Consider the following 15,868-nt stretch of genomic DNA (forward strand, 5'->3'; position numbering starts at 1 on the left):
GGGGCGCTCAAGCTAGCATACACATGTCTCTCCAGTGAAAAGCCAGCCTTTTTTTTTTTTTTTAACTATTCATAACAAACATTGCATTTTTATTAGAGTAAGCCAGCGTTTGTGGGTATTTTTTGTCAGATGCAAAAATATTGTTTTATCGCTTGAATGAAATTTAATTAAAGGAATGTGTCTGCCAATATGGAGGATTATATACTGTGTCCAAGATGAAATACTTCTATCAAGTGGACTTTAAGACAAAATGAATGTAATCATACAAAGTACGCTATAATGAAGGATAGCTATTGCTGCTTCAAATACACAAAGGTAAGATACATTCACAATACTTGTGTCAGAGTTATTTGTTGTTGAACCCCAAGATGCAGAGATGGAGGCAGGCATGGAGTGAGCAAACACGATTTTAATATAAATACTAAGACAAAACCAAACAAAGGGTTCAAACCAAAAGCGCGCACGGGGGCGGATAAAAAATAAAAAGGCCTTTAGCATAGAAGCTAACAAGAAACAAAAAGGAACTTTAGCATGGAAGCTAGAGGGTAACAAACAGAAAAACTGGAAATAGCTATGGCTAACAAAAACAGCTTACCGCTACGACGACCAGGACAAGATGTAGCACGACAGGTTATAGCTGAAATCAAAATGACACGACAAGAGCGACATGTGGCAGAGACACAAGAGTGACAATACAATACAATACAATGATCCAGCAACTGACACAAGACAAAGGAGGTACAAATTGGAGCCGGCTGATTGGCAACAGGTGTGGCCAGATGCCAATCAGCCGCAGGGGAACACAGCACTCAGGGAACAAGACAGGAAGCTGACAAATTAAGAGCACTTGATAGGAACTAAAAGACAGGACATACTAAACACAGGAAACAGACAAATGCAGAGGAAAAAACTAAAACATAGACAAACTGTCAGGGGCAAGCCTGAAAACTTGATTTATTTTATTAAAAGAAAATGGGACCAAAAAGTAATTACCGGTAATAACAACTTTATCAAATACTTTTTGGACACATTTATCATATAATAATATCATTACGATAACGTTTCTCTGAAAGCAAATTACTACCGTCTTTTTCCTGTTACTGTAATGTGCAACCTAAATTAACAATGATAAGAGCTGCACATATGAATTTAAGTAAATAAAAGAAGAATAAAAACTCAAAAAGTATCTATGCCTCACCTGGTGTTTAGTTCACCACACGTCACTGAACCAGACTCATTCTGTTGTGTGGAGTCATATCCGCCCCGCCCATACCTGTACAACTGTATACAGTAAGACAATTAAACATGCCATTCAACGCGATTTAAAATGGATTACATTGACACAGCGTGGGGCCGAGATGTGTCAGAAATCCACATAAAACATTTAACATCCATTGATACCTTTCAAGCTGACTGTTGGACCTGAGATATTAAATGTGTTCCATTCGCAGCCATATTAACTTTTGCTTCTTTTGCGACACCTCCATTTGATTAAAAGCCTCAGGGGAAGGACGGAATTTTATCAAGTTCATCTTCCTGCGTGTCATGTTTCATGGTGAAGCCTGTGCTGAGATAGTTTAGTTGTTTTAGGCATGTGTTTACATGTTGGATTTAGGAACATCTCGTGGTTACTTTTGCACAATTGTACATGTTGAAAAAGAAGCGAGAAAAATGTGTTGTTTAATCACCCTGTTCTTCATGCGTACTGCATATAATTCATTAACATCATATATTTTATATGTTGACAAAAAATTGTTCTGTTTGTTTTCATTTGCATTTTGTTCACATTGCGTTTAAAAGAAAGGAAGGTGTTAAAATGAATAATTTAATTTACAAGCTTATTAATTAATTATGTGACTTGGCTCTGTGGCTCTTAACCCGAAACACTTGTATCTCAAATCATCATATCCCACTGAAATTAATCAGAGTAATTTATTGATTTTGCCCACACACCAAAACGGCACAAGTTGTAACATGTGACATTCTATTTAAAAAAAAAAAAAAAAGCACAACAACAACGTTCTAGACAAGAAATATTGTATTAAAACCAATACAATAGAATGTGGTACTAACAACTACAGTAGTTTTATGAAATAATGTAACTATAATATACATCATTTACCTTGGAAAGTGGGCTTTATACGCTATCTCCTTTCAGCAGCTTTTCCATAGTTTCATCGATAAATGTCTGCTGTTTATTTTAACATACGTGACTGGCATTAGGCCCCTTATGCTTAAGTATGGTGCAGACAGTGATGCGCTCAAATTGCTTCGGCATGTTGGTAGGGGTGTAACGGTACGTGTATTTGTATTGAACCGTTTCGGTACGGGGGTTTTGGTTCGGTTCGGAGGTGTACCGAATGAGTACACATGCTAGTAGCGACCGGGCTAGGACCACATGCAAAAGCCAGAGCTGGAAGAACCTCCTGTCTCGTTAAGATCTCCCGTTTGACAACAATGGAGGACGGAGGTTTGCCGATATTGTTCAGCAGCTGCTTCCGACAACACGTCAAACATGTGTTGCATCTTTCCTGCTTTCAGCTCCCAAACCATAGTCGAGGAGCGCAGTGGAGACACTCCTCCAGGGCTGATGTATTCATGGTGGGTACACCCTTCACTCTACCCGGCAGTGGGTCTCCACATCTCCGGACTCCAGGGTAAATGAAGAGTCCGGCGATTAGTTGCAAATAGTGGCTTTATTGAGGTCTTGCACACAGCCAATCCAACAAAATACTCGCCACTCCCTCACCTCGCTCACCCACACACTCACCTCAATGCTGTCACATATTAAAGGGCCACACACACACATATGCTACTCTCATAACACATGCTAACCCATTTAAAGCGTCACCACCGCATTCAAGAAGCCTCTCCTCAGGGAGTCAGGCAGGGCTAAAGCAATAACAAATGTTTTTATAGCAGCAGATTTAAGTCCATATGGGGGGGACACCGACTTAAAAAAGTTGAAAAACCTATTGGGGTGTTACCATTTAGTGGTCAATTGTACGGAATATGTATTGTACTGTGCAATCTACTAATAAAAGTCTCAATCAATCAAAAAAAGCACTTTATATGTAAAAAGGTTTTGTTAAGAAACCATTCTGAGCCTTATCTTATTTAGTTTTTATTTTATATATGTTGACGACATTAACCCTGGCAATGGACCCTGTGTGTATATATGTATGTTATGCCATTGTTTACAAATTTGGTAAATAAACAACCAAAAAATTTATATTTTGTTGTTTTCTTACTGTACCGAAAATGAACCGTACCGTGACCTCTATACCGATGTACGTACCGAACTGAAATTTTTGTGTACCGTTACACCCCTAGATGTTGATGACACGTTCTGTCATCCATCCATCCATTTCCTACCGCTTATTCCCTCTGGGGTCGCAGGGGGCGCTTGTGCCTATCTCAGCTACAATCGGGCGGAAGGCGGTGTACACCCTGGACAAGTCGCTACCTCATCGCAGGGCCAACACAGATAGACAGACAACATTCACACTCACATTCACACACTAGGGCCAATTTAGTGTTGCCAATCAACCTATCCCCAGGTGCTTGTTTTTGGAGGTGGGAGGAAGCCGGAGTACCCGGAGGGAACCCAGGCAGTCACGGGGAGAACATGCAAACTCCACACAGAAAGATCCCGAGCCCGGGCTTGAACCCAGGACTACTCAGGGCCTTCGTATTGTGAGGCAGACGCACTAACCCCTGTCCACCGTACTGCCCTACGTTCTGTCATTTTTTTGATAATTTATTTTTTTTAATTTAATAAATATCATCTACTTCTTCTTTTCAGCACTGACCTTCACACACACTCTCTTCATTACTATGGTTGAAAAAAAAACCTCTTATGCCAATCTGTAGATATAAGCTAGCAAGGATTTACAAGGTTCGCTGTGCCATTGCTACACCAACTGGATGCTTGTAAATCAAAATTTTGCTTGCAACTTAAAGCACAGTAATCAGCTGAGAGACAGCTTTTCTCTCAAAACCCTCCTTAATTGGGGTAATATTAAATTTAGAAAACACTGTATCATTAAGGAAGTAGGAATTTAATAAATGACAATGTATGCTTGTACTGTGTTTATAAAAAAGAAATGATAAAAAAGGTTAAAATAACTACTTTTTAAAAATTTATTTTGCCTGTCATTCACGGTTAGTTGGTTAACTTTGACATTCAACTTAGACCTGGATATGGCCAGAAATATTTGAAAAGACGCTTGTTTATGAATACTTTTTTTTCCTAACCTGCGTGAAGATTATGATTATTTCTTGATCAAAACAGGAATATATAAATATCCCATTAGTCTGCATCCCAGTGAGAGACGACATTGTACACTATGTGAATGTTTTTTTATGATCATAGTTTGTATTTCTTGTGAGCAATAGTGCTATGTGTTGGATCTGCTCATCAGTCAGCTTTTACAACTTGTAGCTCATCCTCCATTCAGGCTCAAAAATATAAAGTTCTGGATCATCATTTGTCTTTGGCTCACATGAAGTCTGCCATGATTGGTAGTAGTTGTTGTTGATGGAAATAGCAAACGTTGTAATGCGTATGTGAAATTAATGTGCTGCTGTGTGCTTGAAATGACAAAAATACATAAATATTACACATTATGAATTTCCTTATTACATATATACTTACAGCATGTATACAGTATAAAACGTCAATGAAGGTTTTTAGAGGGCAATATGTGCAGAATAGCGCAAATTCCATAACCTCCATTGTTAGCTGATTTTTCTTGGCATTTATTTAAGAATTCAAATGCATATAAAAAATAATGTGTGCTTGTCTCACATAGTGATTGTGAATAATAGATTCAATTCCCAAAAAAGTGCAGGTCCCCTTCAAACCAGTGGTGACAGCAAACATTTCTGTTATTGTAGTTTCGATCCATGTTGAACAAAAGTGTCAAATAGTCCGAAATGTTCGCAGCAACACAGAGACCTTTTGAAATGTAGACCTCAACGGAAGTGACGAGAAAAAAAGGACCCCCCTGAGTGGCAAAAACCCATGCGGCTTGTGCAAAAAATGTTTTGCCAACCAATATGTTGTTTTTGCTGTGCTATATAAAGGCATTTGTATCTGTATCTATTTCATGTTCATTGTTGGATTTGTGTGTGTGTGTTTGTGTGTATGTGTGTGTCTGCTTTCCCCATGGTGTTTGATTGCAGTCAGTGTTGGAGTGTGTATCTGTGCACAGTACACCTGTGATGAAATCCTGTGGAAAGTACAAAAGGTGGTTTCAGTTGACAACGCCACAGGGACACATGGGAGCACAATAGGTCATCCTTTGCACCACGCAAGCTGGGACACATTTCCATACAGTGGCACCATTGAGGTTGACCTCTGAGTTGATCAATTTTAACCTCAGGAAATAATGGAAATGTAATTAATCAATATCATGGTTAAACTGTCTCTTTCTGGAATCTTTGTCAGCCATAGAGGCAATGGTTTAATACTGTTTAAGCATTTGTGGGTTCAAAACTAAGCCAGGATAATAGTCAAAGTTGAGCTCTGGTTTAAACTTTTTTGTGTAAAGGCACATTTTTCCAGAACATGTTTATAATCGCCACATATTTACGACTGTCAGTACTTTTACCTTCAGTGGCTTGATGTTTTCTTAGCCAAAGTTAGGGTTTGAACTGGGATTTTGCTTCTATGCATTTAGGTTGTTAGCTTCAATGGCAATTGAAGAGCGACGAGGAAGATTGTTCAGTAATCTAATCAGAAGCAGAGTCAGAACCAGCTTTATTGGCCAAGTATGTTTAACAGCAAATACATTTGACTTGTAGACTATAACTACAGCAGTCACTTTTATTGACAATATTCATCTGAAATTGGTGGAGAACATTAACGTCAAGCTAGCCAGGAAGTTTTGGAAGGGGAGGAGCGAGCTGTTTGTCAAAAATGTAAATTTTTATACATTATTGCTATTCCACAATAGCTGAGATGTACTGGTTTTCATTCTAACGTCCATGCTGCGTTTTTTTTCACACTTTCCATCTATCTACCACTATAATTATTAAAACAACAACAGCAGCCTCCAGGGACTGACTGAGGCTGTTTTTGTAAAGAGCACTGGTGACACGAATGGTCTTGCTGGGGGATATTTTGTTAAATCATCAAATATGAATAAAGCCAAAGAAAAATCGCTCTTTTGGGGGAGCAGTCTATTTTTCATCAGTTGACAGCAAGTGGGTTACTGTCTGGATGCAGTATATTTATGATTGTGTGCAAAATGGATAAGAGTGTTCATTAATTCATCAATACAAGGCTGGATATCTTCATTTTATCAAGACATTTTGGACAAAAAGCCCATACAACACTTTTGGAATGAACTAGAATGAAGATGGCAAACCAACAGACCCTCACCCTAGGGTCCAACATCAAGGACCTACGACCCCCACAAATGGAGCAGAATCCCCCTAGACATAATCTAAAATCTGCACAGACTCCGCATTTTTCCACTTCTGTCGCAATAATTTTGGCCATGTAGGGTACCTGTAATATCAAGTTGGATTAACAAAAATTTGTTTTAAGCAATTTCAAAACATTATCCTGAAGCCAACAGGAGCAAATAAATGGATTAGCATGGATATCGCTCCTATATTGGTGTAATTCATTGCGAGAATAAATCTCAAAGAAAGGTCACGTAATTGTTCCAAATGGCGAGGCTGAATGTCAGTGTCACAGATGGTGAAATGCTAGCAGGGATGAAATTTGAAACATTGGCATTAATAAAAGTTCAGATCAGCAATATTGGTTAAAATGTTTTTTCACCTTCACTCAGCCACTCAGGTAACTTTTGCTCAGGCACAGAAAAGGACAGAAATCACAACGAATGTAGAATTTACAGCGAGCTGCACCCTCACTAAACAGATGTACAACCAATGAAAATTCTGTTCTGGAAGTAGCTTTTTTTATTTTGCCTTTATTGCTCCTGCTAGATCAAAATGGCAGCTGGCTAATTTGTACATAATGGCCACACCGATAAATGGAGCGTGTGGTCCATTATCATCCTGTTGATGAGACCTACGTCCACAACAACCCTTTTTTTAGCTGATTCATTTTCTTCCAATTTGTTCCAATATTTTAAAATATATGATATAAATAATTAGTTCCAGGGTCAAACTGTTACTATGGTAAAATCTGTAATTCACCAACTCTTTTACAAGTTTTGTATTAAGTTAACCTCACTTAAAGGAGCCATATGTAGTAATGTTGCCAGAAATTGTACTGCAATCACGGTCAAAATTCTCTAGTCCCCTCCCTCTCTCCCTGACTGAGGTTGCCAGATACACAGCCAAATCCAGCTCGATCGACTGGGCTACTCCAAGGAACTTCAAACTTCCACTGCCTCTTACTAGTGGTTGAGGTGCTGGAACCATAATAGCTGAATAGACAAGCATTTTGTCAATAACAATTCTCTAACCAACACATCTTACACAGAAATGTGTCTATTTTCAGGAGGAAGTACGTCAACAAATGGTAATCATATGGTTATTGTCACTACTGTTAGAAAACGAAGACTAAAACAAACAATGGTTATACTGGTGAAAACAAGTAGAGCATGCTTAGCAGCCTAACGTACACCCAAAACTAAAGAGGAGACATTTTACCAAGGTATGGCTATAGGCTACGCAATTGAGGAATTATTTTATCATGTGATTTGTCTGTCTTTATACATTTCACATTGCCATGACAGCCGTGTTAATGTTGGAACCCATTTACTCAGCGTATCAGCAAATTGAGAACAAAATAGGCACTGACACTACCCATATCTACATAGGTTTTATTTGTCGAAGATATATTTTGCCCCGTCAGTACAATGACACATCAACATACAGGCTAACGGGCATATAATTCTCCCGTTAGCCTATATGTCGATGTGTCATTGACCGGGCTACCATGCTAAGCATTTCACTAGGATCTAAGTACCATCACACTAAGCATTCATTGCACGAACATACTAGCTTTATTAGACAAGAGCATAGACAGTATTGGACAATGTAGTTTACATACGAAATGTCCATTTCCGTTTACAAGTAGTAAGAAAACTTAAGGACAAAATTAGCAAGTTTGGCGTCAAATGAAAAAATCTTCACCGCCTTCAATCGTCTCCATCTTTCAAAGGCATTCCAGATACTAATCCTCGTTTTGTTCCTGGCTTTGTCATGAATAAATTGAGAATCGTAACGACACCTTTTAGATTTACTAAGGTCTGACGTGTTTAGTGACTTTACCAGTGGCAGTAGCCAGACAAAGAGGGCGGTGCCTAACTAGCAACCTGGATGTAACAGAGTCACTGACTTTCTAATTGGTCAAACGGTAGAGGGCGGGACACCGAAATGAAAATAACAAGATTTCAACATTAACAATGGGGACGGCGTGGCGCAGTTGGGAGAGTGGCCTTGCCAGCAATCTTAGGATTCCTGTTTCGATCCCCACCTTCTACCGACCTCGTCACGTCCGTTGTGTCCTTGTGCAAGACACTTCACCCTTGCTCCTGACGGGTTGTGGTTAGGGCATTGCATGGCACCTCCCGCCATCAGTGTGTGAATGGGTAAATATAGAACTATTTTCAAAGCACTTTGAGTACCTTGAAGGTAGAAAAGCGCTATACAAGTACGAACCCCGTTTCCTATTGAGTTGGGAAATTGTGTTAGATGTAAATATAAACAGAATACTATGATTTTCAAATCCTTTTCAACCCACATTCAGTTGAATGCGCTACAAAGACAAGATATTTTATGTTCAAACTCATAAACTTTATTTTTTTTTTGCAAGTAATAATTAACTTAGAATTTCATGGCTGCAACACGTGCCAAAGTTGTTGAGAATGGACATGTTCACCACTGTGTTACATCACTTTTTCTGTTAACAACACTCAATAAACCTTTGGGAACTGAGGAAACTAATTGTTGAAGCTATGAAAGTTTAAGTCTTTCCCAATCTTGTTTTATGTAGAGCTTCAGTCGTTAAATAGTCTGGGGTCTCCGCTGTCGTATTTTACGCTTTATAATTTGCCACACATTTTCGATGGGATACAGGTCTGGACTGCAGGCGGGCCAGGAAAGTACTCACACTCTTTTTTATCGAAGCCACGCTGTTGTAACACTTGTCTCGCTGAAACAAGCAGGGGCGTCCATGTTAACGTTGATTGGATCACAACATATGTTGCTCCAAAACCTGTATGTACCTTCCAGCATTAATGGTGCCTTCACAGATGTGTAAGTTACCCATGCCTTGGGCACTAATACACCCCCATACCATCACCGATGCTGGCTTTTGAACTTTGCGCCTACAACAATCCGAGTGGTTATTTTCCTCTTTGTTCTGGAGGACACCACGTCCTCTCTTTCCAAATATAATTTGAAATGTGGACTCGTCAAACCACAGAACACTTTTCCAATTTGCATCAGTCCATCTTAGATGAGCTCGGGCCCAGCCAAGCCGGCGGCGTTTCAGGATATTGTTGATAAATGGGTTTGGCTTTGCATAGTAGAGTTTTAACTTGCATTTACAGATGTAGCGACCAACTGTAGTTACTGACATTGGTTTTATGAAGTGTTCCTGAGCCCATGTGGTGATATCCTTTACACACTGATGTCGGTTTTTGATGCAGTATCGCCTGAAGGATGAAAAGTCCGTAATATCATCATTTGCGTGCAGTGATTTCTCCAGATTCTATGAACTTTTTGATGATTTTACGGACTGTAGATGGTAAAATCCCTAAATTCCTTGCAATAGCTCGTTGAGAAATGTTGTTCTAAAACTGTTCGACAATTTGCTTACTAATCCTTGTTTGTGAATTACGTAGCATTTCATGAAAGCTGCTTTTATACCCAATTATGGCACCCAACTGTTCCCAATTAGCCTGCACACCTGTGGAATGTTCCAAAATAAGTGTTTGATGAGCATTCCTCAACTTTATCAGTATTTATTGCCACTTTTCCCAACTTCTTTTTCACGTGTTGCTGGCATCAAATTCTAAAGTTAATGAATATTTGCAAAAAAAAAAAAAAAAAAAATGTTTATCAGTTTGAAAATCAAATATGTTGTCTTTGTAGCATATTCAACTGAATATGGGTTGAAAATGATTTGCAAATCATTGTATTCCGTTTATCTTTTTACATCTAACACAATTTCCCAACTCATATGGAAACGGGGTTTGTACAACCCATTTACCATTTACTATTTCAGGGCTGTAAATCTAATTTTGAAATGAGCATGTCCCGGCTTTATCTACAGTTCTGTCAAAGTTTGTTTTGAGGGGCGAAGAGCACATCACTCTGTTATCCCACAGGCACGTGATGTGATCAGTGTCTGTGCAATGTCTGCTGCCTTCAAAACAAACACTGTGATTAATTTTCATTCATTTATGGTAACACAATCTTTTTCGGTTTTTGAACGGTTCTCACAGCCTCAAACTTCCATATGGAAAAAAGTGGTTATTTTCTGTCGTGCAAACCAGGCCGAAACACATCAACATCAGCAACACAGTGAAAATGCCAGGTCGTTACACTATAACTCCTCAATCAGATTTGTGCTTTTTCTACTAACATTAATTAAGAATGCTAACATATGGATATTTGGCGATGAGTTGGCGACTTTTCCAGGGTGTACCCCGCCTTCCGCCCGATTGTAGCTGAGATAGGCACCAGCGCCCCCGCGACCCAAAAGGGAATAAACGGTCAACGACCAAAATCACTTATATCAGAAAATAATCTTACGAAAATGACTGCTGTCATCGATGTTAATTAAGTGGGCAAAATCACTTATATTAGAAAAGTATCTCATGAAAATGACTGCTGTCATTTGATTATTATAGTAAAACATTAAATTTAACAAACAGGTTTGATGCTGGTGTAGCCACAGTGTGCACATCTGATGTTGCTCACCTGTTGCTCAACTGAGTGCTCAGGGAGTTTTTGTGTTTGCTCAGACACATGGAAAATTAGAGGGAAAATTGGTCATGAGGGTTTTTTGTATACATCGGTCTTTGTGCTCATGCGTGTTTTCAAACAAACACACGGGAGTACAGTACAAAGAAAACGTTTGTCCATGAGGGTTCTTTGCCCCCATTATCCAAGCTTTCCATGTGTGGTAACTTTCCCGAAGAGTAGGGTTTTCCCTTTAATGTAACTGAATGTGGCGCGCCGCCACACCTTGAAAATAGCTGGGGGGGGGGTTTACGAAAAATCAAGTAAAGTAATTAGGGATGGGAATTAATAAGGTTTTTTCCGGTTTTGATTTTGCTTCACGATTTGGTTCCCTAACGGTTCTCTTATCGATTCCTATTTGGGAAAAATAAAGACAAAATTGGGGGGGAATTAGCATCAATTTTGTTTAGTGTAGAGGTAACATGACTTTACAAAACCTACAGTGAGGTCTCGAGAGGCACATATGTAGCATATTTATTAACGTGATATTTACTTATGACATTCTGACATTCAAAGTGATATATTGTAAGCTTTATTAGTTCTAATTTTGATGATTTTGGCTTACAGTTTATGAAAACTTTAAGGTTTCAAAAACTGTAGAACATGATCAAATTATAACAAAGGCTTGACATATAATTTTATATATATGTGTGTGGATATGATGTGTGTATATATATATATATATGGTAGGGCTGCAACTAACGATTAATTTGATAATCGATGAATCTGTCGATTATTACTTCGATTAATCGATTAATAATCGGATGAAAGAGACAAACTACATTTCTATCCTTTCCAATACTTTATTTTAAAAAAACAGCATACTTAGACTTAGACAAACGTTAATGATCCACAAGGGAAATTGTTCTGGCACCATGTCCTTTCGACTTGCCAACTAAAACAAGTTAAGTGTTACAAAAATGTTTTTTTTCATAAAGTGCACCATTGTCCTGCCTGCACAATAGCAATAATTTTGCTTAGGGGAATTTCAAACCTGGCTACTACCTATTCCAGCCATTCTGCAATGTTGGATGCTGAATGTCTTTTCTCTAGTGGCATGGTCGTAAGGCAGATTGACTTCATGTTCCATTCCTCTCCAATGTAGTGGCATGTATTGCCAAGGTAGGCTATACTTGTCCACACATCAGTAGTGAGAGCAATTTTGCTCTGGGTGGCTTTTATGTCAGTCTACAACTGCATGGAATGTCCGCTCGTACTTCCTCTACATCAGTTTGGTAAATTGGTTCCTCGAGGGAAGAGTGTAACCAGGGTTGAGGACATGAATCATTTGTCTAAAACCTTCCATTGATAGTCGCCTCATGTCAGTTAGCAACATATTCAGGATAGCATCAGTCAATGCAACCGCTTGCTGTGGTGTGCACACCTTCCTTTGTACCAAGTCTCTAATGTTGCCTTGTTTCTTTCTGTAATGAGACAAACCATATTATGAATGTACATACTACAGGGTTTCCCACACATTCTTTTAAAGGGGAACATTATCACCAAACCTATGCAAGCGTCAATATATACCTTGATGTTGCAGAAAAAAGACCATGTATTTTTTTAACCGATTTTCGAACTCTAAATGGGTGAATTTTGGCAAATTAAACGCCTTTCTGTTTATCGGTCTTTTAGCGATGACGTCAGACCGTGACGTCACCGAGGTAATACAGCCGCCATTTTCATTTTCAACACATTACAAACACCGGGTCTCAGCTCTGTTATTTTCCGTTTTTTCGACTATTTTTTGGAACCTTGGAGACATCATGCCTCGTCGGTGCGTTGTCGGAGGGTGTAACAACACTAACAGGGAGGGATTCAAGTTGCACCACTGGCAAAAAATCTGCCGCCAGACCCCCTTTGAATTTGCCAGAGTGTCTGCACATTTTACCGGCGATGCTAAGACAGACATGGCACAGAGATGTATGGATAACCTGCAGATGCATTTGCAACGATTAAGTCAACGAAATCACAAAGGTGAGTTTTGTTGATGTAATTGACATGTGCTAATCAGACATATTTGGTCGCAGCATGACTGCCAGCTAATCGATGCTAACATGCTATGCTAATCGATGCTAACATGTTATTTATGCTAGCTGTATGTACATTTGAAACTAGATACCCACATTTAATGCGAAACAAACACTTACCAATCGACGGATTTAAGTTGCTCCAGTGTCACAAGATGCGAAAGTCCTGATCGTTTGGTCCGCACATTTTACCGGCGATGCTAATAAGGCAGCCATGCTATGGGCCACCTCATTAGGTACACCCATGCTATGGCCGAATAGCGTCAATAGCTATTCGCTCAATAGCTTCAATTTCTTCTTCAAATTCGTTTTCGCTATCTGACTCCATACTCCGACCATCTGTTTCAATACATGCGTAATCTGTTGAATCGCTTAAGCCGCTGAAATCCGACTCTGTATCCGAGCTAACGTCGCTATATCTTGCTGTGGTAGCTGCCATGTTGTTTGTATTGGCAGCCCTATATGACGTCACAGGGAAATAGGGAAAATCAAGAACTTTAAAGCTTTTTTTAGGGATATTCCGTGAGGTGTAAAATTTTGAAAAAAACTTCGAAAAATAAAACAAGCCAATGGGAACTGATTTTTATTGTTTTTAACCCTTTTGAAATTGTGATAATGTTCCCCTTTAATAGTGTCGGCCCGCCACGAAAGAATTACGGCCGCCACAACTAAAAAAAACAAAAAAACAATATGTATAAATATATTTTTTGGGGCTTTTGACTCCCTCGACCGCTCATAAAAGCAATGGGACTCTGTCTGTGAATGGAGCTTGTAGTTACATATTATATAAATTTGTATATAAATATGTACATAAAGTGTTGTAATTATATTCCAACTCCGCGTTCTTCTTGGTCATCGCCGCCATTTTTAGAATGTTTCCACAAAGGAAATGTGGTCACGTGAGCTGCAAATGACACATCATTGGCTGGCTCACTGCCACCACATGAGACTTAGCCTCAGTGCAGCCCTGGCGCTGTTTTGTACAGTTTTTGTACTTATTTTGATTATTGTTTTTCAGCTGTTTGTAAATGTTGCAGTTTATAAATAAAGGTTTAGGGGGAAAAAAAAAAGCCTCCGCGCATGCGCATTGCATACATCCAACAAATCGATGACTGAATTAAACGGCAACTATTTTTATAATCAATTTTAATCGATTAGTTGTTGCAGCCCTAGTATATATATATATATATATATATATATATATATATATATATATATATATATATATATATATATATATATATCATACCTTGAGACCTCCGAATTCGGGAGATATTGTAGTGTCCCGGAAGAGTTAGCGTTGCAAGGGGTTCTGGGTATTTGTTCTGTTGTGTTCATGTTGTGTTACGGTGCAAATGTTCTCCCGAAATATTTTTGTCATTCTTGTTTGGTGTGGGTTCACAGTGTGGTACATATTTTTAACAGTGTTAAAGTTAAGTTTATACGGCCACCCTTAGTGTGACCTGTATGGCTGTTGATCAAGAATGCGTGGCATTCACTTATGTGTGTCCGTACAAGCCGCATATATTAGGTGACAGGGCTTACACGCTGTTTGTTTGGAGGAAAAGTGGACGTGACGACAGGTTGTAGAGGACGCTTAAGGCAGTGCCTTTAAGGCACGCCCCCAATATTGTTGGCTGGGTGGAAATTGGAAGAAATTCGGGAGAATTATTACCCAGGGAGATTTTTGGGAGGGGCCCTGAAATTCGGGAGTCTCCGTAAAAATCGTGAGGGTTGGTAAGTATGATATATATATATATATATATATATATATATATATATATATATATATATATATATATATATATACATATATATATATATATATATATTAGGGGTGTAACGGTACGTGTATTTGTATTGAACCGTTTCAGTACGGGGGTTTCGGTTCGGTACGAGGGTGTATCGAACGAGTTTGAATTCTAAAGTCTTAACAAGCTGCTCTGCTTTCCGCCTCTTTCTGAGCAGTGAGCACCCAGCATTGTCTCGCCCACACAACCATCTGATTGGTTACATACAAAGCCAATCAACAGTCCGTATTCAGAGCGATGTAACAGCCAATCAGCAGTGCGTATTCAGAGCAATGTAACAGCCAATCAGCAGTGCGTATTCAGAACGCAAGTTGTAAATGCTTCATTGTCGAGCAGACATGTGTTTAGCAGCGGACATCGTACACCCCCCAAATTATAAAAAACACTTTCCAGTCACAACTATTACAAACATCACTGTGAGCCCGTTGACCTTCTATAAACTTAAACTGCAGTTCCGCTCGCTCACAGTTCTGGCTTGAGGTGATGAGAAGGCTAATTAGCTTTTAGCGTTACGTTAGCTCATTTTGCCGTGCGCGCGTGCGTTAGGGGCAGCAAGGCCCTGTCTGTCTGTTATTTCACATGAACTAACATGAACTCCATAGATTTCAGGGATGAATAGTCTCTCCTATTGCTATTGTACTATTTTTCAGCTATAGTTACATTAATCATACATAATGTAGCAGCCTAGTTTTGAATGACAGGGTGCCTACTATCACATGTTGACAAAAATCTAACATTTACATAAAAAAAGTCAACTACAGGCTTCCCAAATGCTGTAATAAATCAAGCATGATGAGTTGACTTGAAACTGTTAAATGTTGTATTTTTTATATGTAAAATAAAGGTTTTGTCATTTTATTTAATCAAAGCAACAACTTGAGGCTGTTTAATGTGGATTAACGTGGGGCAGAATTATTATAGTGTTCCCAATGTTAAAAGGATAAAGCCATTGTTTACAAATTTGGTACATAAATAACCCAAAAATATATATTTGTTTATTTTCTTACTGTAGCGAAAATGAACCGAACTGTGACCTCTACACTGAGGTACGTACCGAACCGAAAAAAA

General features: G+C 38.9%; 1 protein-coding gene across 2 annotated transcripts in view; it reads left to right on the forward strand.

Annotated features, from left to right (window-relative positions):
* man1a1 (mannosidase, alpha, class 1A, member 1) overlaps positions 1-15,868 on the forward strand; it is a 240,298-nt gene that overhangs the window by 4,344 nt on the left and 220,086 nt on the right. The window contains exon 1 of one of the 2 annotated variants that reach the window (XM_061900905.1): positions 13,477-13,481. The exons of the other annotated variant lie outside the window; for it this stretch is intronic. The gene's annotated coding sequence lies outside the window, so the exon portion shown is untranslated. Of the gene's footprint in view, positions 1-13,476; positions 13,482-15,868 lie in introns of those variants that run through there. 2 annotated transcript variants of the gene reach the window in all.

The sequence above is a fragment of the Nerophis ophidion genome, linkage group LG05 (assembly GCF_033978795.1).
Source record: "Nerophis ophidion isolate RoL-2023_Sa linkage group LG05, RoL_Noph_v1.0, whole genome shotgun sequence".
In the NCBI taxonomy this organism is placed as follows: Eukaryota; Metazoa; Chordata; class Actinopteri; order Syngnathiformes; family Syngnathidae; genus Nerophis; species Nerophis ophidion.